The following is a 25728-nucleotide window of genomic DNA, read 5'->3' as shown; positions in this document are numbered from 1 at the left end:
ATTAGAACAATATTCTAGTTTTTCATTTAAGAAAAAAACAGAGACAATTTTCGCATAGAAATGCCACGTTATACAGAGAGGATACTTTGTTGTCAGTAAGAAATAAAGTTTAAACACAGAAATAAAACCCTGAATAAAAACGTAACGCTTATTCCTGTATTATCTTTTAATCATAAGTTAAATGAAAATGAATAATATTTTTAATATATATTGTTAAATTTAAGTCGACTTGTAACTTTTCGTTTTTTTTAATTGTGCAATATTGACCTCAATAAATAGCAGCTAGATATTAATAAATTACATATTTAAAGAATAATACGTCACACTTCATATAAAATAGGGATCAAAATTGCTTCGCGACCAACTAGTAGTCTAGTCACGTAAACACAATACCATTGATTGTGGATACTTGGATGGAATGTGTTTTGGCGTCACACCACCATTTTTCAATACATTGTTTTGACTTAGACAATGAATCAACTGTGTGGGATAGCATGTCATAATGTTATCTATTCATAGACTCGGAAACAGTATATTATTGATGCGTTTAATTTCATATTAACTGATAGTCATTCTAGCAACACATTGAACAAAATTTTAACGTTACACTAACTATCCATAACCATTATCGTAATACTAGTAAAAAGCCTTAATTTTTTACTATGCAAAGTTTACTGTTTTCGTAATTATTCCAAAGAATTAAACGAAACTTGATTAGTAAATCGAAGATAAAAAACAAAAGTTAAAACTTTTGTTAACCGTCCTCTTTATCCAGAACCATGATTTATAGGAGCATTATTAATGCATCAATATACGAGTAGTATACAAGTATAATAGCGGTAGGTTTCTCAAATTGTAAAAGAAGCCCTTTCCTTTTTCTACCGACAAAATTTTAACGCTAAAATGATCGCCCGATTATTCTGAAAGAGATTTAATTTCGTTTGATAATCCACAGAGAATCGAATTTCATCGACTGTCGAAAAGATTGCTCTGCAGTTTCACTTATTGGAGAAATCTCTTATGCAATATTCCGTCGGAACTAGGCTAAACTGTAACCTGAATTCATTAATAGTGACGTGATCTTTCACGGCAAATCAATGCTGAAACAAATTTGAAATTTTTAAGTGTGAGTATTGCCGCGAAATTTGAAATTTATTTTATTACACATACAATATTTAGAACAGTTAATTGTTTATTAAAAACAAAGAGAGAGAAAACAAAATAATGGATAAAGGTAATAAGGGTGAAATTAACTGTAACTCAGCAGTTAACTTTTATTCCATGAAGGTTTAGTGTGAAATAACGCGAAGTCAAACATTTACACATCAGGTAATGGAATACAGTACAAATCTATGAATTCTCGTTAATCATTTATGTGAAACTGACACTGAAATTGTACAATAATTCAACGTGGAAATTGTTGAGGGAATAGTTAATTAACGCCGGACGGTTTGTATCCCGGCAAACACTGGTTCCGCGTCAACTCGATTATGTTCAGCTCGTCTACAAACAGCTCTAGCTAACAAAGTGCCAAGATCTGTCCGCATCGACAAATTGAAATTTGCCGCCGCACTTGAACAATAGCTGTCGTGTCACAGCGCACGACACGAGACGTACGTACCCACAGTAGACTTGATTGCAATTTTATAAACAATTAGCTTTAGCCCGCGACTCCGTGCGCGCGGAATTAAAAAAAGTAAGTAGCCTACTTGTTCTTCCGGACTATAGTCTATATATTTGCCGAATTTAATCGAGATCGTATAGCAGTTTAGACTACTCGAACAAACATCCATCCACCCAAACAACAGCTTCTATAATATTAAAAGATTAATAGAATTTAATTAGCGTGATAACAAATAATGTAATTCAAAATATGATCCAGTTCCATTTCTATTTCCATTACATAATATCTTAACCAGCGAAGAATCTAAAGTGAAAAAGAAACACGATGGAGATACAAAAATATGTCCGTCTCTGATTATAACAAGGAGCGAGGAGCGGATCAAAACGTTTTTGCACCTTATTTGTTTCTTGATTCTTCTACCGGATAATAAATTCGTAATTGCGAAAGCCTCTTATTATTATGAAGCGATCGAAATAAAATACTACAGATATCAATCTGGGTTTAAAAATACGATATTTGCTTTGACAGATTTATATCGGATGCATAAATATGCAGTCATTTCTGTCTTAAAGTATCCATATTAACATATGTATAATAGCAAATATAAACAATGTGAAATTTTGTGGTAAATACGTCATAGTACTTGTAAAAAGTTTTATTTAAAAAGAAAAAAAATATTTTTGTATATTTTTAAAGAATTTAGGATTGTATGCCCTTGATTTGTTCTCTAAAGTACGTTGAAAAGTCTAACAATGTTTCATCAAAATATAAGCAATTCTTTAGGAACATGGGAAAAATATAAAAACATTGTACTATATTTACATAATTTAATTAAAAGAAACTCATTTGATATTATTAATTTTATTCTAAAATATCAAGTATCAAGGCTAATGTATTGTTACTATCGTAATTTTCTATGTTTTGGTAATATCAAAGATTCTTGTGTTGAGATCATTAGAAATCTAATGAATGTCTAACAGTCATGGACGAATGAGTAACTCTTATTTACAACACTGTTGGTAATAGTATGCCACTGATGATTATAATAACAACATTGTTATATTAACTTTATTATACAAGAGGTAAGGCAAATCGCGAAGACTTGGTAATACAATTTACTGCCCATTTTTTAAAATGTTTGTAAAATTTGTAAACCTGATGTACCTACTATTGGCGTTGCTGATAGCTAAAATCATATTTTTACTGTCTACAAGGATTGTTCTTAGCAACGCACCAATTTTAACAGGACTTTGACGAGAAGGTAGCTGATGCAGACGGGAATATATACTTTTATTTTCTGCGCTGAGGAAGTCGCGACCGACCGCTGGTAAAAAACACATACGTGATGAGGCGCAAAGACCCCTTTTGTTCCGCTTTATAATAGGTTTTTACTTAAAGTACATGTCAGTTTTTATATGTTATTTGTTTAATATAAATATACAACTTAGAAAAAATTTACATTCGTTAATTTATTAATTTGATACAATTAACCGAGCAGTATAATAGCGGTTCAAAACCAGGAATAAAACAAAGCACTAATTCAATAATCATATTTATTTCATGATGAGTTATTCGTTAGAATCGTATATTTACATTTTGTATAAAACGTTAAATCCTATTTGGTAATCTGTATTACATAATTATTTTAATCCAACAGTACTCACACAACTCCGAATTAATATTTCGTGACGAATTTAATATGTTCCGTACATTTAAATACGTAGAAGTTGTGGTTTTTGAGGCTTTGGCGTGACTCCAAACTTCCACAATGCTCTACTAATCTAACATCGATAGGATAAGTTAACTTTCTCGTGTGTTCGAGACTAAGTAGGCCAAGATATGAAGTTGCACTAAGCAACATCATATCAATATTTAATAATTTTAGACCAAATTAAATCGATTTTACCTTGCACACGTAAGGGCCATATTCTGATATTTAATTGCATATTCTGTATAGCCGATGTTAGTATCGATTCTAAATCTAAATCACCTTTATTTGACCATTGCACAAATTTTAAATGAATGTCTTTAAGTATCTTAACATTTTCAATATTAAGATCGTAGTTATTGTCTACCAGTTGCACTAACTGTATTAACAAACTAGTGATTTTTTTCAGTTTTATTGTTGCTATTTTTTTTAATGTCTCATTTCCTTTCGTTAGTACTTCATCTATATAATCGATAATATCTCTCTGGTGTTTCGAATTACCTCTTATGATATCCTTGATTCTCTTCCGAAAATTAATATTTGTTTTAAATGTTAAAACATTCGAATTTATGTATTCCGATACTGAAGAAAAAAATGCTTTCAAATTGTAAGCTCTTGTACTCATCAGTTGTCTAAACCAATGTGTTAAATATTCCGTGTAAAATATTTTATCATAACACACATTCAATATGTTACAAATATTTTGTTCAATAACGTGGACAGCTATTTTACATTGTTGTCTTGAAATTTTATCTTTCAACGTCTGTTCGCCCCACTCTGTTAACTGCGTGAATTTACCACCGAGGTTTCTTAAATTATGCCTAATAATATTTTGAAATGCAGAAATTGAGAGCTCCAGTACCGTTATCATAAATGTTTCTGATTCCGAATTCTTAACTATATTAATTAATTTTTGCAACTTAGTTAAAATAATTATTTGCAATTCTAAATGACTGAAACGGAATTCACTTTCAATCAAGTCAATTTCATGTTTCTCTAAGTCATAATCTGTTATAATATTGCGTTTTGTATTATTTAACTGCTTCAAATTTATTTTGATAAGTATATCTAAAAATAAATCGAGCGAAATATTGTCCACTTCATAGTTTATTTGAGGTGAAAATTCACTCAATTCTGTAACTCGTATTGTGTGTTCGGTTTTTGTGGTACAGATATAGGTCACTGAAAAGTTGAAATGTTAAAATTATTTTTGTCAAAAAAATTCTCACTTTATTCTTATAAGAATAATACCAAGTGTTACTCACGGAATAAAAAAATGTAGAGTACCGGCATTGTATTTCCATTATAGTAAACGAATTCGTTTTTTTTTATTATTGTCGTAAAAGTCGTTTTCTTATGAAATAATATTAAGGTTATGGTACTTTTGTAAGTAATTTTCGTGGCTTCAGTTTGGTAGCGAGCTGCAACGGCGAACTAAATCCGTAAACTTATTATATATATTGTGTGTGTTTCAGGACACGTAGAAAATTACAAGGAATTATGAAAACACGGTAAAAATTAAACCTGAATTGCAAAACTCCATCCCAATCACCTATTTATCGATCCCGTTGGTTAAATTTTGATTTTGCGAATTTATTAAATTATCTGTCGACCGAGAATTAATCAGTGTGGGATTAACAAAAACATAATGGCCTGTAATATGTTTAAGAGTTACTTTGGACTAGTAAAATTCACTATCTTTCGTTGGTTATTTAATGTGACAAACTAACAGTAAGACCTAACAACAATCTGAAATCAATAAAAGATCTTTAAATGAAAAGAAAACCTATTATCGCAATATGTCTGTGTGCATACATGAGGCATCACAGTGAAATGTTATTCTGTACTTTCCTACGTAACATTTATTGTTCGGGGCGACCTGAGATAAACTCTGTCCTATTCCAATATTATTTCCTTTAATAATAAAAGTGAAGTATATATTTTCCCTGTAACAAACATATGACTTTTCCTATAAATAATGGCCTTAAGATTTTCATCCATTTAATATCAAAAAGTTTAACCACAACCTTAAGATTTGAGCTATATACAACGCGTTTGACGGTAACCAAATACAAGTCCCAATATAACCTGTAAAAATTAAATAAACACTAAAACGTACAATGCCTCGACCTAAATCGCATTAATCATACGGCCGTATGACACGACGCATATCAAAATTTATAACGGTAGCACAAAGCAAGGACGTAAGGAAGTTAATCTTCCCTAAGGAATAGAACGTATTGTGTACATCGTTGCGAATGGCAATGGCATAACCTTTATGTTGGCGATTATTATTCTAAATTAAGTAGCTGTCACCCGGGACTATGTCCGCGCGGAATTAAAAAAAAATACCAGCTTATGTGTTCTTCCAGACTGTATTCTATATCTATGGAAAATTTTAGTGAATTAAATTTTAACAAACATCCATCTAAACTATCGCAATAAAATCTTATTAAGTTTAGTATTTGAGATCCAGCGATTCGTCGATTATGTTTGCCTCTTTCGAATAACAATTAGTGGTTAATCTACTTTTCATTAATTGAACGAATAATTTAATTTAAAATCTCTGACAGGTAGCTGCTCTGTGCAAAACTGAAGCAGCAGTATTACTCAATATGTTAATTAATGGTTATCATGAATTGATACGTACTCTAATATTAATTGGTATTTATTACATTACCGTGAACAGAGTACTGCGGTTTTCTCGTATCATATTAAACTACCGACTACAATATTTCAATATTCAGTGCTATTATGATATTATGATCTAGCGTCGGTAAACTTACGAAGCAACTGAAAAACAAATTCAAAGTTTGGTAGTACTTAAAAGTTAAGAGAGGAAACGACGCTTAAACTTGATCTTTGCCGATAAGAAACACTATGAACTATAATATTTCAAAAAGTATATAATATTTCCAAAATGTTTCCAGACTTTATTCCGAAATAGTTTCACAAGTAGAATTCTTTCGATGCTTTTTAAATTGAATGACAAGGAAACGTGAGAAGAAATGTATTGCAAATTCAATTTAAAGAAGATTGGAAAGAACTAGACGATCGTGAACAGAATGGCAACATTTCAGCAACAGATTATTCACTTGTATGATAATCTTTCTGAAATGAGATGCCTTTGCTATAAATGATGAACATATTTCTATCTGATTTGTGAGTGTATCTACAAAAATACAACTTCAAATCAAGTACCACAGGGAGTCAGTTGGGCTTCAAATGTGGTATTTTAGGTATTTTTAAAATGTGATGGTGGTTAACCCTGCTTCTACTTCTTCGTATCTACAATGTTTGCAGTCTGGTTGTAGTCGCTTCACAATCCACAGCCATTCCTACCTGATCGCTTTCTGTTTTACACATTGGTATAAAGGGACTTCCACAGCCATTTTGATCTGGACTGTGAATCTGAACTTACATTATTATTTGTAAGTGTCAATCAGTCTTAAATATTGGCTCGTGTAAAACATTACACACTATAATTTCTTTAATTTTATAATTAACAAAGTAAAATAAAAGAAAATGGTACATTTTATGTTTTGCTCTTGCTTATGCGGAATATACATATGGGCCGTCATATCGTCCGTTGGCCCAACATCTATCAATATCAATCTATCTATCAGTATCAAACGTCGATTTACTATTAGCCACATCACCTCTATGATGTCTATGATTATAACATTTTAACAAACTATGCAATTATACCCATATTTAATACTTAAGATACAAGAACAAATTATAAAAATATCTTTATTTGAGGGCCAGAAAATTGTCAAGACTTATTGCAAGTGCGCACGACGCGACGCCTAAAGTATATTAGAATTTTCGAATTTAATTATTAAAAAAAATCAAATCATTTAAAACTGAATCGTCAACTGGATGTGAGTTTAATTATTTGGATAATTGAAACTCGTTTAATACAAACACGATGCTTTGATTCTGTAATGAAACGCCCATCGAATGGACAGCCTGCGCAATTTCTGTTTTGTCAATTTATATACTTGTAACGTATACATAAATGATATTTGCTATTTACTTCTACGGGTTTGTTAGCACGTCGATAATTAATTATTTCAGGAAAACTAATAATAAAATTGATTGTTTTGTTATTTCTGAATAATGACAGTAAATTAAAATTGTCATGCATTAAAATATGCATAGTAACAACGGCAATCGTTTTATTTTCGTTTACTTATTTATGCTAATGTTACTTTTATATCTAACATGGGTAGATTTAAACCTTTTTTAGATCCAAATAGTATCCATTTATTAGTATTATTTTGTAAATCCAATTATTAGTACGAGAACCATTTAAAATAATCGTAAAACTCGCCGTAGTAACCATGGGCAACGTCAGCCAATGATCTAAAATATTTAGTTTATACATTTAGTAAGCACGCATATTGTTGCACAGCCTAGTTCAAATTTATTAACCATAGGTAACGGTGCACGGAAATATGAGTACATAATTTGGAGCACCCGCTAAATTCTATCTTCCTCCTCTTTGCGTTATAATAATACAGTCAATAATAAAATAAACTAAAACCACGATATTCATTGCCGAGAAAAACACGTAGAGAGTTTTATAATGTTTTATAATCTATACTAATATTATAAAGAGGAAAGATTTGTATTTTTTTATGTATTCGATTCACGTCAACTTTTAGGCCAATTTTAATAATTATTTCACCTTAAGAAAGGTGATTTATGTGTAACATAGGCTATAATTTAATTTGACGCAGACGAAGTCGCGGGCAACAGCTAGTATTATATATACATTAAAAATCAAAAGATAGATAAAACATACGTAGTACATATGAGTAAAAGTTTGAGGGATCATTTATTAAAAATTCACATGTGACGGTAAATTTCAAACTAGTTTTAATGATATGTTGCCAACGATTGCGTTTAAGCGCTTGAGAGTACTCCAGCGACCGACTTTCAGCGTTGACGTACTAAACTTGGCCTGATTTAAATTAACACGGACCGATAACCGTGACGTCACCGATGCGAAAAGGCCTGCCACTGCGCCTGGTAACCCGTTTGCTCAGCGTACCGACTAAGGTAGACAATTCCCACGGAAATTTCTCTAGTATCAATTATCATTGGTCAATATACACAAATATGTGAACTGAAACTGAATACTTACAGGTCGTGTTTATAACATTTTTTTTTGTGATTGACTAGCTTTCGCCCGCGACTCCGTCCACGTGGAATTAAAAAAAAACAATAGTGTGTAGTCTATGTGTTCTTCCAGATTATTCTCTACGTCTATAAAGTATGATGTAAAAATATATGTTACTGGAAATCACGAACTTGGTCAATTCTAAAATATACCTACTTGTAGTGAAAGTCCGAAAAGTTATGTTTATTTCTAGAGTTTACCACCAGACCATCTATTAAAGAAATTTAGATAAAGACTTAATATTATTTCATACATAACTGTTATACAGGTCTTAAAGTCTAGACTACTTCAAGAAAGCAAAACAGGCTTTTGTTTTAATTGTGGAGTTAAACTCGAAAACTTCTAAGTCTGAATCCAATAATGGGACCCTCTCGAAAAAGCTACTTTTAGAATAAATAATAATTAGCAAAACTGATCCACCAGGGCCGAAAATATGTCGTAACACACATAAAAATACAGGAATTGATAACCCCCTTCTTTTGGAAGTCAGTTAAAAACATCAGTATGAATCTCAGATGTTGCGTTTTTTAGAGTGATTTACAATATGTTATTTATCGAATACCAGTTACGAATATCACTGTTTTATAAACAGATATCAGATACCTTTTTATTCCATTGTTCATATATTGATGCGAGAATTTAAAATCAGTTGATCGTTTTGTTTGTTTTCTCAAAATACTTCCGAATAAATTGCCTGCAATTGCGTCGATGTGTTGACATTAAAACGCGAGCGGCCTCAAAGTGCAAACATGCGCGTTTCACGAGTGATATATTGTTAATGAAAATGTCTGATGAACACACCGTATCCCATCATGATTATGAAACAAAACACTAATTGAAACAACTCTCCGACCATTGGCATATTCAAAGTTTCAAAACAATTTCCAAGTTTTAAGTACAGTATAAAGGTTTACCCGAAACCTTAACCGTAAAAGCTCTCAGTAACGAAAGTTAAAAGCTTTTACCGTACAAAGTCACAATTCCAAATGAAGGTTTCATGAAAGTTTTATTAATACAACTGTTCAGTACAGTTGGGATACTGAATCTCATTTTAAATACGCCAATTTCATATTGGACAGCCAATTAATTTTATTCGAAAAGGTTTTCCACTCATTTATATAAATTGATGATATACTGTTTGCATTTTTATAAGAAAACATCTCGATAGGTCGTAATACATTTTTTTTTATCAAAAACATACAAAACCATATGGCATAAATAAAAAATGGTATATTACAAATTCATCATCTTTTATCATAGTGAACATACAGTTAAGCGATCATTTTTTAGACACAAATCGATTTTACGCAGTCTTCGATAAGAATCAGTCTAAATAATTTTCTCAGATAATGAACCTTAATTTAAGTCGCCCAACATTTGATATCGTTTGACGGATATACTATGTAAGTTCTTCTGATTAGTCAGTTTCCATTTTAAGATATATAAGTCGATTAATTTCATTTTTATACTTATGTTGTATTAAAGTCAATCGAATAAGACTTTGTCGATACATTTTATATTTTGTACAAGGTTGAAATGCAATGAACACTCGCGAATACCATCGACTGTATTCCAGGTAAGCTTCCGTTAGCGGATACAACTCCGACATCAGAAACAAATACTCATTTCCTTTAATTCATAATAAAAGGAAACAGGTAATAGCACTCCCAGCCTCATCTTAAAGATATTTTGTTTGGTAAATATCTTGCTAATTAAGGGAATTCAGAAATTCTGCTAACTCTGCTTAAATTTGTTTTTATTCCTTATTTTCTTGGCTACTAATTGGCCCGTCTCGATTCTTGTATTTTATAAACTTAAGCAAAAAAATCAAAAATGTTTTCTCGAAAACAATATTACAATATAAAATCCTTTGTTTTTAATTTGCTTTAAAGAGATTTATAAATTAATTTACACTTATATACACATATTGTTCACAAAATAATACCGATAACTGTACAGCATATTTAATTAATGTTCATAGTAGCTGGCATAATCTAGCTTAATTTGTTTGGAATATCGAGAATTCTACAATTAAACTAATTGAATTAAACACTATTCAAGCTAATTTTAAACCGATTTATGAACTTGTTGATGCAATACATTTTAAAGTAGAGAATAAAATACGACATAAGTGCATAGTTATTTTTTAAACTGGCTATAAAATTTGACAATCTCGACAATTAATCTTTGCTTATCTTTGCTAGTCTTGAAACAGTTACAGAATAGAAACTTCCTATTTATGTGTGACCATATTGTGGTTGCAGTGCGGACAATGTTTAGATGCCCGTATAGAAAGTTTCCTTTGTGGAGGACAGTTTAATGATTGTAGCACTTAACGTTTATGGTCTTATGAGAGATTCACCGCATTCGTTTAAGCAACAACGGACGAAAAAAGAAAACATGATGACATGCTGATATACTCATCATTGGACTACCCTTTACCCCACAAAGGTCAGCACAGTAGCTATCTAAATTCATATCCTTTTACGAATATGATATTTTACTTAATATCACATTTAAAATCACCAGACGAAGACTTATGACTCTTAAGAGGTATGATTCGAAGTTGTCAATTTTGTTGTCAACATTACCGACATCATAAATATTCCTGGTAAGACACTTAACTTTGTATTGTGTAGAGATTATATACCTTTGTTATTGCAATAAACATATTGTTAAAGAAGCTTACTCATTTGGCCCTTGTATAAAAATTTCATTTCGAAGTTATTATATGAATATGAAGAGGATTTAAAAGTAATATTATTCTGTTCGCGTAAAGCTGATTGTAAGGACGGCGCACAATGGAAGAATAAATTTTATACGAGTGCAGAACAGTAAGGTAGAGCAGTAGGAGGAGCGGCATTTTTAATAGTTGTACTGTCAAAACAGTGCTGTGTTGTGTTGATGTGTAAGTTTAAAGAATAGCAGTACCGCACTGTAATACTCCTTTGCCTCAATATTCTGTATTTATATGAAACTAGAATTATGAGCGAGAATCATTGTCTGTTGTTGAAAGTAGGCAAAAATCATCTACAAGCACGTGAACGTGAAAGTGCCTATAAGTATGAAAGATGTTAAAAAAATGAGCTTCATACTGTAAGCTTGCCTTGTGAATGACCTCAACATATTTATTATAGTTCCAGATACGTTTACATACAGTTATGAATTATGTTGAATTCGTAACAGAAACATCATTTTCGTTGTAAATATTAATTATAAATAGTTGCAGATAATATAACACCGCGAGAGGATTTAATGTATTTTAACTAGTTGTTTTTTTATAAAAAAAATTATTATTCTGATGATATATTTTCACATATTTTGCATGCCTTATAAAGTACACGTTCGTAATTAATTCCGTTTGAGTCACCAAGTGACCTCCTCTCGAACGAACCGAACAGCTGTTGGGGTCACTGGTTGTAAGTTCAAATTAACTTTAATAAAATCGGCTCGTGAATTTTAAAGGCATTTGTTATTAAATTGGTCACGAGATATGACTCATTATCCGCAGACAAGTCATACGTAGGCTGAGCATACTATAGCAGTTGAAGGTGAACAGACACGTAATAAAATGAGCAGTTAAATTATAGCAGCTGACATTAATCAAAAGTACATAATATTTAATCTACCGATATCAATAACTGAGATTTGTCAATACATTCTGAAAACATTTGCGCCCACACAGTAATTTTTTTGTCAGTAAATGGATAATAGGATAATTTGTGTTTCGTACTCGTTGGAAAAACATGTTTACAACATCATTTTATGTTTAAAAAATATACTTAATACGAGTAAAAGTTAATAATAATCTTAAGTTCTAACTAGAAACTTGTTATTGTTGTTGTTTTAAAAATGTAACATAAGAGTTTCATATATAGAACACTAATAGGGAAGGATTTTAACACAATCAGGGCGATATAAGCGTTTAAAAACAACAACACATAAGTTGTACTTTAAAACAATTTTAGCATTTTTTTATTTTCTAATTATTGTATCATTTATTTTTGCTTGACAGCCCTGACAAGGTCCTCCAGGCCACAGGTTTTATTAACAATAAAGTAAAAAATATGTAAAACGATATTAATCCATTAACAAACAGAATTTTCCTCACAGTCTTAAATACAAATTGAACAGTTCCTCTTTATATCCGTTTTACTGTATTGATCGCACTAGTGTAATTCAAAACTCTACAAAGTGAATTAAAGTAAACGCTAATTTTTTTCCGCTTTGATTAAAAAACCGAGTTAGACCGTTTCAACTATAATCACAATGAGGGTTGTCAATGCCAGAGGAAATAATTATGCAAGATTCTAGTTTGCGGTAAATGTGAAAATTTGACTAGACATCGTCATAATTACCGCGTTCACCGTTTCCTGTGACACATACAAACTCAAAGCAAACATTGCCATCCTTTGTGTACGTAAAACTGTTCGCAACGTTTGTCAAGATTCACAATGGATAAACGAAGACCAAATCTTTACAGCAATTAATTTACTTACGTAATTACTGACGATTGAAATAAATTATTATCTATTTTTATCGACTTGTCCCTACTATGCCAAACTTTCCTTTCAAATATTTAAATTAGAACGGACTCAATATTCTTTTGTGATGTCATAAGTTTATTAATTGGAATCACTGTAGCGATATTAACCCGAGTTTTTATATAGACTATTTACTTAGATTTACATAGGTATATTACGCAATACCTATATATTTCATAGATTGCGACATTTCTTTATTCATGATGACTTCTTATTCTTCTCATCTGAAATTTGGTTTTATGGTTTTTGTTTGTGTTGTTAGACTGTTTCATGTTACATATCCGACTATATGAATATACGAATTTATGAATTAGTCGCAAACAAATTGAAGTTTAAAGATTTACTCAGATATAGGTGAACAGAGATAGCAATAGCGGGGATGTTTTTCCGAGCTTTTTAGCACCCTAACCTGTGTAAGAGGGAGGCATTAATAGTGGTACGTGGTGCAAATTTGCGCGTATTCTGCGTTATTGTTACTTTCCAGTAAATATCTCTACTTCCTCACCAACTTATAAATAATGCTTAGAATTGATTGGACGTCCACTATTCCACAAAACTACGCCACAAACTGACAAACTAATGTATTAATGTATGGGCACATACAAGGTCTGGGATTGTCAGTAACTAACATTAGTACTTGTATTATATTTTGCGGGGAATATTACACCTGTACGATTCGCCGTAAAATATAAACTACCTAGTTTTCGCGCTCACTTGCAATTTGCACCACACCAAAAATAAACTCTCCCCCGTGACAGTTGGGTGTGGGTTGCCGTGTCAGGAAAGGGGTCAAGGATCGATTTTCAGGGTACACGCAGGACGTGTGTTGAGTTATTAGTATGGTCAGAACGATATTACGTTTAATTTACACAAGTATTTTATATATTACTTGCATTTAAATTGGTCATGTAATATTTAATTTTTTTTTTACTTTCATACATGTCTGCCATTTATTATGAAACTATGATACTTACTTATATGAGTATGGTAGAACTTTTAATTTGCATTATGCATATCACGATTATCAATAAATTGAACTGAATTTGGTTCTATATTTAAAAAAAAATAACGTTTGTTTTACAATCACCTCAAAAATCTAGACTTGTATATTGTAGATATAAATTTAAACAGATAAATTGTTTACAAAATAAACCTTTATTAATAAACGAAATATACTAGCATTTTCACACAAATGTCAACAAGTAACTCATAGGCCAATCAAGTTTAACTCAAGCTTCGGGGGTGTTTAAAGTAGGTACTAGAACTTCTTGTGGTTTATTACCGATAAGAACTTCCACTAACTTTATTTGACTAAAGGCGGACGTCGTACTTGACTTGCAATATTTTGATACCATAATTTTTTACGAACTATATTCACAAAAAAATAGCAAAAGTTACGTACACCATAACTATACCATAAAACTCAAAATTGTTTAGGCTCTTAAATATTTGATTGCTGTTCTAGAAATTTAGACAATTAGTAGAAAATAAATGAGCACAATCCATTCGAATCGGCAATAACTTTAATATACAAGAACATTGAAAAATATAGAGTACTCAATAGTCTCATCGGAAATCTCATAACAAAATTCCGATCGCATTTCCAAATCCTCCTAAAACCTTCGTGAAAGCATATGCGTGGTATTCGAGTTTGCGTTTTTCTTGTAAATGCTTCTCCGCAATATAGGAGCACGTACGTTCAATATTCTGTTTGTACTTGAAGCATCGAGTAGTGGATGCATTTTCAATTTTATTGGGTCGCTTTATTCCTTTCGTCACAAGTGGCTCAAAAGATAGATGATCGTATTTGAAGCTATAGACGGAGTGCTGTATTATTTTCATAAGTAGAGAAAAAACGTAGCCTTAACGATATTATTTTTGAATATTTCCATGACCTTTTAGAAAAGGAAAAAGGCCGAATACGGACAAACATTTAAATATCTAACAGCATCTTAAATTATAAGGCCACGCTTGAATTCCAAAATCGATTAAAACTTTGATGTCTGTGAAATTGTAATCAGTGCTTACGAAGCGAAGTTTTACTCGTCTCAGTATGCGGCCTTCAGAACTCTCAAACGTAAATAAAACAATACATAGCTAATTGCCTCTTTGCGAAAGTGTAAGGTTACTTAAGCGTATTCGTACATTTTGCTAATGCCGTTACGTTCCATCCGATACTTTCTTGTCTGTAACAAAGTTGACTGAAAGGAGTATTGATTTTGTTTCAAAGTCGTAAGTAATAGGTTAGTATGACGAAGGGTTACGGCTGTCCTAATGTTTTTCCCCATTTTGTTACTCGGTTAAACCGATCGAACCAGAAAGTTTGAATAAACAATGATTTTTTGGGTAAATATTACACGAATTGGGACGTATGTGTGGACATATGCTGACTTTAAAAGCGAGTGACTTACAAATTAGTATATATTTAAAAGTATTTTAATTTTTATGAATTAGAAAATAATGACGACCAATAAATTACAATAGTAAGAAGAATTTAGCCATAACTATAATTTCTTTGCGTGAACTTTTAGACGTATTATGAAGTAAGAAAAAAGGAGGCTAAAAAATTCCATCGCTTGCGTATTTCGCATTTCCGTAGCAGGAAAAATGTTATCCGCCATTGTATTCGCACAATACGAACTGCCCTCACTGCGGTGTGCACTTACTACATAAATATATTTAATACTGGACTAAATCCATAATGCTTATAGTTAAGGCATTCTTATGACGAATGGCTTAAATTTTCTATTTTAATAAAAAAAAAAATAAAAATCCTTATTGGTTAAGAATGATGGTCGAATTTTTACCGATGGACAACTACTAGAACGTAAAAATGTGTTAAAACATTTAACAGAGGTCTATCACGAATATTTTTCGTGACAGTTGGCAGACCGTATTCATACCGACACCATCAATATTATATATGACAGTTGCTCGCGACTTGGTCCGCGTAAAATCAAAGACTAATAAAAAAACATAGCCTATGTTACTCAGTGATCACGTAGGTTTTAATGGTGAAAGAGTTGTTGAAATCGGTCTAGTACTGTTTAATAAAAATGTTGTAAATGACTTTAAAAATGTTTTCAGGAATATTTGTGATAGGACCTCGGATTGTATATTAAAAAAAGGGTTTTAATTGACACCATAGACAAGTGATGCGTTCAACCGTCCGTTGAAGTACCGGTCTCCGAATAAACGGAAAGCTTTATTTACGCTTTTTTTATATTGACGAAAACAATACGCAATCATTTGAACCACTGGCTCAGTCAGAAGCTAAATTGCCTTCTCATTCGTTCTATACGAGTAAGTACTGTGTAAATAAACAGACAAAAACACCTACGGTTTTGTATTGAATTTTATTTAAAATTATTATCTTTATTCAGTAAATAAAGTTCGGAGTGTTTGTATGTAATATCGAAAAAAAAAATATTTTGCGAAGATGATGTATTTTCGTTGCTGATAACATAAATCGAAGTCAATCATTTTTGTCTGTCTATCCGCAAACCACGTTTGCTCCGGGTAATCCAAACGGCTGAGCCGATTTTAACGGGATTCACTGAAGGGTAGCAGACATGGGTGGGCATGTTATAGGGTACTTTTTAAATTCCACGCTGTGAAAATCTCAGCCGATATCTTCGGAACGACTGTTTATACAATTTTAGTACAATGTTAAAACAGATTGTAATTTCAGTATTTTCAAAACTTTTACTAATTTATAGGGTAGTTCATTGATTAACGAAAAAGTTGGCAGTTAAACCAGTATAGTGATGTCATTCCTTGGGTGTGTTTCAATAATGGTAAGTGTCACGACTACTTTAACGATTTTGCAGTCGGTTACCACTGCGAGAAATGTATGCCACTGATAAGTAAACTAGGTAGTAAAATCTGAATCTGGTTAATCCGTGAGATTAGCGCGAACAAATTCATCGATTGGAAAACACACTAACAGATTGACATCGACATATTTAACAACTATTATATCATCTCTCGTCATCCGTAGACCCGTGCGCTTAGAAATTCTTAGTCAACGTAACTCCTTAGTTCCACTCAAAACATTTAAAATTGGAAAAAAACTGCAGTAATAAATCAAAAAGAATATATTAGTTGAGGTTTAGATTTGCATTTTTTCGTATCTCAAATTAGTTAAAGGTTTATTAAACCTCAAAACAAACCAAACGATATCGTATCTTCCTGGATCAAAATGTAATTAGATTTGGTGTTTTATCTCGGTTTATCCAAACTAAATAATCTACGAGATTAAAACGCGGAGTATACTATAAAAAATAGATTTTTATCTTCGTGCACGAAAAAAATAGAGCTTTTTAAAAAAAATACAGATTTATAATTTGGTGAGCTATGATTAGTGATTGCTACTTATAGATTATTTCCATTTTTTGTATAATTTAACAGCCATTAACAATTAATTTATTACGATTCCACATAGCTTCCAGGAATAAAAAAACATCAAAGTTCTCTCTTTCTAATCTCGAATATTCTAAAACTGGAAAATAACCGAGAATTTTCTCGCCTGAATTGCAAAGGAAGGAAGAAAAAATCAATCCGCAAATGAGCGGTTGATAATATCCGAGGTACCTCTGCGAAAAAAATACAATATTTTTCTTGACTTTCCAACAACTCTATGTAAATAGGGTTGTGAAATCTAAATATTTATAAGGTTAAAATTTAAATGCTATGAAATTAAACATTAGTTTGTTCAACTCTAGTGATAACAAAGAAAACACACACAAAAAATATTATTAAGGGCAGACGATATGAAATTTACATTCTCTACTCGTCTTATAATATGATCTCTTAATAAATTAGAGCGATATTCTTAGTTATTTCAATATGAAAAACGTATTTTTAACTAATAATTCTCTGTCCTATAGTAGATTATATTACGGCAAATAAATTATTTTAAGCAAACGAATATCATGTTACCTGCTCATAAGAGAATATAACGCCTTTGAGTGACTGCAAATACTTCGAACACTCGAGGTGCTTTCCACCTCAGAATGTTAACACTTATCTTTGAGATCTTTACCTTGGAATTTGTCATTGTACAAATTTTTAACATATTTATAATGGTCACAGGTTACAAAAAAGATATTTGTAGTAGTATGGAATAGAACATGGTATCAGTATTCATCCGACTGTAGGTATCAGAGCCTACCCTTAGTTAGGAGTGATAGCAATAGTCAACCGCGCAGGCCTATTTTTTTTTTGTGACTGATTTGTCACTGTTTGCCTTGAAGAGGCATTTACAGATTCACCGGGCTTGAGGTGGCTCAGCGCGGATGGCGCTTAGCCTAAACCTCTTTTATGAGTAACTAGGCTCGAGGGCTCCCTCAGGAGCCTCGGCTCGGGCCGTTACTTCGTTATTATTACCGGATTGGGAGGCCACCGAGCTCTTAGATCGCTTCGGTGGTCGCTCCATGGAGTGACTTAGCACAAGGGTCCCCGAGAGGGGACCTCGGCTTGGGCTGTCACTCAATACGCGTTTAGCATTCCGATTCAAGGGCGCCCGAGAGGGCCGAACCTCGACTTGATCGGTTGCTGCTATCTGATCATTATTATAATTATAAATACATCTAACATTACTAACACTTCGGAAAGCGTTAGCGCTGGGAGAAGAAGTGGCGGAAGAAACTCCAGCAACGCTTCTATCATTGATAGGAGAGAACCTGCCTGCTATGAGGCCGTATATCGGGAATGATTGCCGTAGTCGACAGCGACTACGGCGTTTTGTCTGTCGTAGTTGTTTAATCCTAGCCTGAGCGATTGTTGTTGCATCGTCTTGAAAGTCAAGAACGTGCCTAGGTCTGCGATGATCACGTCGAAATTTACCGAGCGCGATTGGGTTGTAGGTGGCGGCACCTACAACTAACGAATTAGGATGACCGACGGCAGAGTCAAAATAACGACGCGACGCCTGCTTCAGGTGTTGGGCTATGGTGGGTAAGTCCAAGTCGATGTGAAGATCACTATTGCGCATGTACCACGGGGCCCCCGTGGCTCTGCGCATGAATCTATTTTGAATCACCTGAAGTCGGTGTATTTGTTTCGGCGAGATGTGCGCGAATACCGGGCTAGCATACGTCATGACGGGACGCACTACAGATTTATAGAGTGTCACCTTATTCCGAAGGGACATTTTGCTCTTTTTATTAATTAACGCGGAAAGACGACCTAAGATGAAAGCCGCGCGGTTCCTAACCCGGGTCACGTGTGCGGAGAAGTTGAGTCTTGTGTCAAGGATAACACCTAAGTATTTAACTTGGTCTTCCCAGGTTATTGGGCTGTCCAAAAGCTTAACAGACGTGAGACGAGGTTCTTTGCTGCGTGAAAAGTATAGAGGTACTTTGCTGCGTGAAAAGTATAGACGTGCAGGCCTAATGCGGGTAGTTTAATTTGTATGTATAGATAGGATCCTATCTTGAGATAGGAGGTTTTAAAAATGTACTCTATCTAATATTTTCCATCATTCTCCATTCTGTCATATAAAGCTACTTACGAAGAATACGAGCTGATCTTATAAAGCTTGTACCTTGTAGCAAAATTGATTAAATCGAATCAGTCTGACGTTCACAATAGCATCTTAAAAGATTGTCTTTTATATGATCAAATCGCATAGAGCTCACTTCAATGGAGGTAACTTAACAACTGAGATCAGTTTCATAGAAGAAAATGCTAACACATTTATTGTCATAAACCTATTTCGGATTTTAGTTAGTTAAGTTGGAACGTAAGGAAATTAAAAAAGGAAAAATAAATATGCTACTGGACTACTATAAAAAACGATCTAAAAGCAAACCACAGAGTTTACGAGATCCAAAGCGGTTTCGAAACGTTTTCCACTTAGAGAAAAACTTGTTTATCCTAAAGGCGGCAAAGTGAGATTGGATACACCGCAATAAGTTTTAAAATCAACAACTTGCTTACTTAATTAGAAAAAAATTCAGCAGCTAAATTAAAACGTAGAATTCCTTTTGCACAGTGAAGAATTGCGAATATATAAATGCTATATACAACATTTTTCTATATTTATATTTATAAATGACTCAAAGCATATTTTTTAAATCTATGGAACCTTGCAAATCGTGGAGTGGAATTCTTGAAAAAAAAACTGATGTTTTAAAAAGTATCATTTAACTGGAAATAATCATTACTAAAAGTTGCAAATATAAAACTGATAAAACACTACCAATTATAAGAAGGTTTTTTATATTAGTTAAGTATATCTTTAACGTTCACCTTGGAATATAAATAAAGTGACGGCAAACCGATGAACGTTATATTTAAAATTATTCAAACATGAGATAATAGTTGGAATGTGTTATAATTTATCTTTAACGTAAATTAAAAAATATATAAACACTTTCATAGTAATTAACATCGAACTGACGATATGGAAAATATCAAAGAGGACAAGTGTATACTCTTGTCATAGCAGCTTCATGTTCTCTATAAAAAGAGCGTCTATTTTTTTTTACAATCCAATGAACAGTATAAAAGGTCGTAAGGTTAACATAATATTGTTTGACAGAAAAGTGAATCATACTGAAAAATCCAATGACATGGCAACTTTTACTATTAGTACTAGAGGTAGTTTTTGAGCAGTGAGAGAGTACGTTTTGTTGGTTTCATTATTTTAACAAAAATAAAAGAATCACCAACACATCGTTATGATTCATCCGAAATGTTACTCAACTCTTAAGCGTAGGACGTGTCTCACGTACCCTTAATAATATGCCTTCTATCTTTTTCATAACAGAGCCAGAGAAAGAGATAGCAGACAACCAGTTTGAATCACAGCGAACTGCTCATTCTTATTTTTAGTGATACGACCATTCTATAGTAATCTGTCCGTAAATTAAATTTCGTGGTCCAATTTAAAAGCTTAATACAACTGACAAGAGTCACTCTTCTGTTTTACAGACATAAACATTATTCAATTTTTTAGAGTGCCTCTGTGACGTAATTGCTGGAATTAGTCAAGCGCTCATTTCTTTTAATCATTGTGTAATCAGCAATTTCATAGGAGTTGGTTATCTCCTTAATTTTTCCGCTAGTTCTTATAACTTACGCCAAAAATATCTCAAATCTCTTTGCTATCATCGCGGTGCTAATTCATTGTGACATTGACCATCGTCCGGTTCGTTCACTCGTGATTGTGTAATCAATTCGGACTAAATATACATAAACACAAGTGAATAAATAAATTATTTTACATATATAACGCGAATCCAATTTAATAAAGTATATAAAGATTGCAACTATTTAATCTGCTCCACTTTTTCACCTACATTTTTGTTTGATTTTTGTTTAAAATATATTAGGCAGTACTGCACGAAAAGTATTTATCAAAACTACAAATTAAAGTTCCTGGATTCTTCGACAGGATGATCTGACGCCTCATAGAAAAGTATCTCCCAATAATTAAAAAAACGTTTCCCATTTCCCATAAAACTTTTCGCTTAGACTATGACATTATTTCATTTTTTTTACATTCTTTATATTTTACATTTTTGGTATAGTTATACTCATGTATTTTAATTTGCGAGCAGCCAAATATCCTTGGAATATTCAAGTCAAACTTTTCCCCCGGGATATAAAGCAATGTGTCCAGAGAAACTTTGTATGCACACACAAAGGTAAGCAGTCACTTACTTCTACATAATAAATCTTACAGATTATATAGAAAGCATTATTACTGAACCGTGTAATATTGTACGTAACGTAGTATGTGGTCTTAGTTGACATTTCCATTTTATTAACGTACACTGAAATGGCTCTTCTGCAAAATTGCATATTTTGCGTTATGATTATGTATATAGATGCCATCTCTCCTTGGAGTACCTATGAGTACGTATTCGGGCTTTAATTTAATCTTGTATTCAATAAAATTGTCAAGGAGTCGGCGCTCTCTCCACGCCAATCACGCAAATTGCATCGTCTTATGATACGTTATGTGTAATACCTTCTTCCGCTTCTGCACTCAATGTGAATCACTAATTGAATTCAATCAATTCAACGATCGTCGCATTTCTTTGCCAATTACAATTCATACGTACTTGTTTATTAATTAATATTTAATTGGACAAGTATTCAAAATACAAAACTTTAAAAAGGTTTTAGTTATAGAGAAAAAATATATTTTGACAGGACAAAGATAAAATTTCAAAAGCGTGATTTCGAACTTCAAAATTTAAGGTGAGACGTCTGTTATTTTTTTCTATTTTTTATTTTAGTCTTTAACTGTTATAATTATTTTAACAAGGGACGAGTGGAAAAGAAAAGTATTAATAAATCGATCTTTTTTTTGACAGATAAGATTTCGGACGCCATGATTTATTAAAGCTTTGACAAGTCTCAACTGACATTTTTGTAACAGTAAAAAGTTTGGCTTAATGAAAGAATATGTCACCGAGAGTAATATCGATTTATGGTGACGGAAATTGTCTGTTCAGATCGATTTCTTATTGCGTATACAATAATCAAGAAAGACATCGAGAAATACGGTTGAACGTCGTTAATAGAGTTGTTAGTGAATGGAATAGATATAAAAACTTTATAATCGGCGACACATCGTACAGTTTAACTATAATGAGTTCTTCGGATTATCAAAGATTAATGTCCAGAGATGGTCAATACGGCGGGCATGTGGAAATACACTGCGCAAGCGAACTATACAATGACTACACATTTAAGGTACACGTCAACATGAGCAATAGAACAATAGATTATGGAAGAGGTAGAGTAATTAAACACCTATTATTTTCGGGATGTTTTGATGCAGGTCATTATAGCGTACTGGAATACGGCGATGATTAAATAAATTTCTTTACTGATTATTGATTTTTATTTTTACCTATAATTACAATGTCGTTCAATTAGACCCGACATATGTCGAAAGGTGTAACTATCGTCGTATTAATCGGAATTATTTTTTTTAAGTAACATTCATATGCGTGTGTGATAAAATACCGTTATAAAATATACAAATAAAAATTGTTTACAAAGTTACGGTGACAAACATGGAATTAAAAAGTTACTTCAATGGAGTTAAAACACCCCGGCTCGCCTAGTTAACTTAATAACTGAGGTCAACATCGGCTTGAGTAACTCGATTTCGTGCACAACGAAGAACAAAGCTCTGTATATTTCATTCTCTTGTGAAAACTTTTAACTTTACTAACGTTAATACTACATATTCTAGTCAAATTAATATATTTTAATAAGTCTGTAATGATTTAGTATAAAATATTTGCTTTAAATATCTATGTCACCAATCGATTGTGAAAGCCGTTCGTTTTCATTTTGCAAATTATAAAGAGTCTACCAATTGAACATCGAACAAATATACTTAAAAAGTGACTTACTATTTTTTATCACTTAGTGTACTTTAAATTGAAATCTTGCGACTTTATACATTCGTCTGGGCAAATTACAAAAGCGCTGCATTTAAAACCGTCTGCAACATTGAATTTTGTTTTGAAAGGTACAACTTTAATTCTTTGTGAGATTTAAAACTTTCTCGAGAAGCATACGGATTTTCTGAATAATGCCTGCTTAAGTTACTTAGAGATGGCGGAAGATACAAATAGCTAGGAATGCGTTAGATCTGTGTTCGTAATAAGCTTTGATCTTTTATCTATTGTCTATATCTATCTATCTATCTATCTATACCTATAATAAAATTGGAGTGATATTTAAAAAAAAAAAACAGTTTTCGCGTTTAAACATTTTTGTTTGTCTATTCGCAAGCCGCGTTTGTTCTGGGTAATCACCGAAACTTCGATCGATCGATTCTTCCTTCGATTTCGACCGGACTTTCACTGAAGGGTAACTGACATAGACGGGCATATTATAGGCTACCTATTTATTTACCTACGAAGTCGCGGGCACCAGCTAGTTGTTAATATAATTTTTCGTTATTCATTTACATACGTAAAACAGCAATTGTTGTGTTAAAATACTTTTATCATATTCTTAGACATTTCAATTTCTGTATTTTAAATTGTCAACCGTAATATAATTTAAATCAATGTGCTCGCTCCGGCCATACACTATTTGCTTTTCCTCAATCGGTTTAGATTTGTGACTGAGTCACTTATAAATAACTCACATACATAATTTAACTTTGCATCAATAATTTAAAATGACTCATTATTGATACAGTACTGATTCATTACGGTAATAGACTTGGAACTTATGTTAATAAAATAAAGTTTAATATTGAAAGGATTTAGGTTTTGTCGTACGGCAGAACTCAATAAACCCCCCGAAAGATCGATCCAACAGTTTTTCTAGTACTGTGTTTAAGAGGGACGGATAAATGAAGATTATTGAAAGATTGATATCTTGCCCATACGAATGATGAGATTGCTATTTCAATCCTCAGATATATTTTCGAAATTAATTATTTAATATATTAAATATGAATACCCTAGAAGCAGAATTTAATCGAGTTCGATAATTGGGTTCCGCTGTTGCTGGAAACTTTGGGATCTACAATATAACGATGACCTAGATGATAAGGATAGTGAATCTAATTATACATTCCAGAATAAACGAAGATGTTTAAGGAAAATGACCGTGAAGCATGCGTTAAAGCGGTTCATATTATACATAGTGTTTGATGTTCTGGTAGTTTTTTTGTTTTAAACAACGGAAATATTAGACGAGAAAAAGAGGCGATTGAGGAATAAGTAAGTTTCAAATTCCAGCACCTAACTTTCACTCATTACGTAAAACTTCAGCATGCTTTTGGTTCAGATCCTTTATTTTTATCGGAATATTCGTGCAAGCAATTATTTTATTTTTATATATTGTGTTTTGAACATATACATAAGAAATACTCTAAAAGGGCATTTTCGATAATCGATAACTCTGTCGTTATACAGCACGCGTGTTGCGAGAGATTTTCTATCAAGCATGCCATAGCGCCCGCATGCGATAAACTTTTGCATTAGTGTTAAGGTCCGCATTATGCTCGTCAACCAAGTCCCACCCGCACGACGCTTGTTTCACAATTGACCGATCATTTTAATTAGTCTGCATACATGAAGGAGCACAAAGCGGAAATTCAATTAATAACGGTTTATTTTAAACATGGACGGATTATTGTCTCGCTTCCGAACCTGTGCAATCAACACTAAATCGGATTAGTATGAGAACGCTCCAATCTGCGTCTTATATGATCATACCATTACGTTGCATTTGATTCAAAGGATATTCCCGGAATTCGAATCAAGATCAAGTTCAGTACAGCGATATACGTTTCTCTACAATATTACTCGCTTAGTACAAATCCTTTTCGTCTAATTTCATACAAAAGTAGTAGATCGAACACATGTGTCTAAAACAGAAAAACAATATATCATGATCTACTTCATTCACTTGTAACATCAAAGTAATGAACAGCGCACACTCGATTATTTGTAAATCGTAAACATGAACATGTCTCATACAACATGTCACGACTGCGATTGACTCACATGTACTACGTGAATTTTCTCGCAGCATACATTCAAGTGATATATTCAGCGCTAAAATTCTTATAAAAACCACTGAATCACTCAGAAATCGACAAAATAATACGCGGATGTAAAAAAAATTATTTTAAACACACGTAGTAAAGGTTTATTTCCATTTAATTAGT

General features: G+C 32.5%; 1 protein-coding gene and 1 long non-coding RNA gene across 2 annotated transcripts in view; one reads left to right on the top strand and one right to left on the bottom strand.

The window, feature by feature from the left end:
- Positions 1–25728, bottom strand: part of LOC106110254 (Krueppel-like factor 6) — a 62861-nt gene that overhangs the window by 29223 nt on the left and 7910 nt on the right. The gene's annotated exons all lie outside the window — the stretch shown is intronic.
- On the top strand, positions 22232–22918 carry LOC106110255. The gene is made up of 2 exons (XR_001226069.1): positions 22232–22277; positions 22394–22918. It is a non-coding gene; the product is annotated as an uncharacterized LOC106110255 (long non-coding RNA).

Source organism: Papilio polytes, unplaced genomic scaffold (genome assembly GCF_000836215.1).
Source record: "Papilio polytes unplaced genomic scaffold, Ppol_1.0 DF820711.1, whole genome shotgun sequence".
In the NCBI taxonomy this organism is placed as follows: Eukaryota; Metazoa; Arthropoda; class Insecta; order Lepidoptera; family Papilionidae; genus Papilio; species Papilio polytes.
The sequence above is the reverse complement of the archived record's forward strand: the minus strand, read 5'-3'. Positions and strand labels throughout refer to the sequence as shown.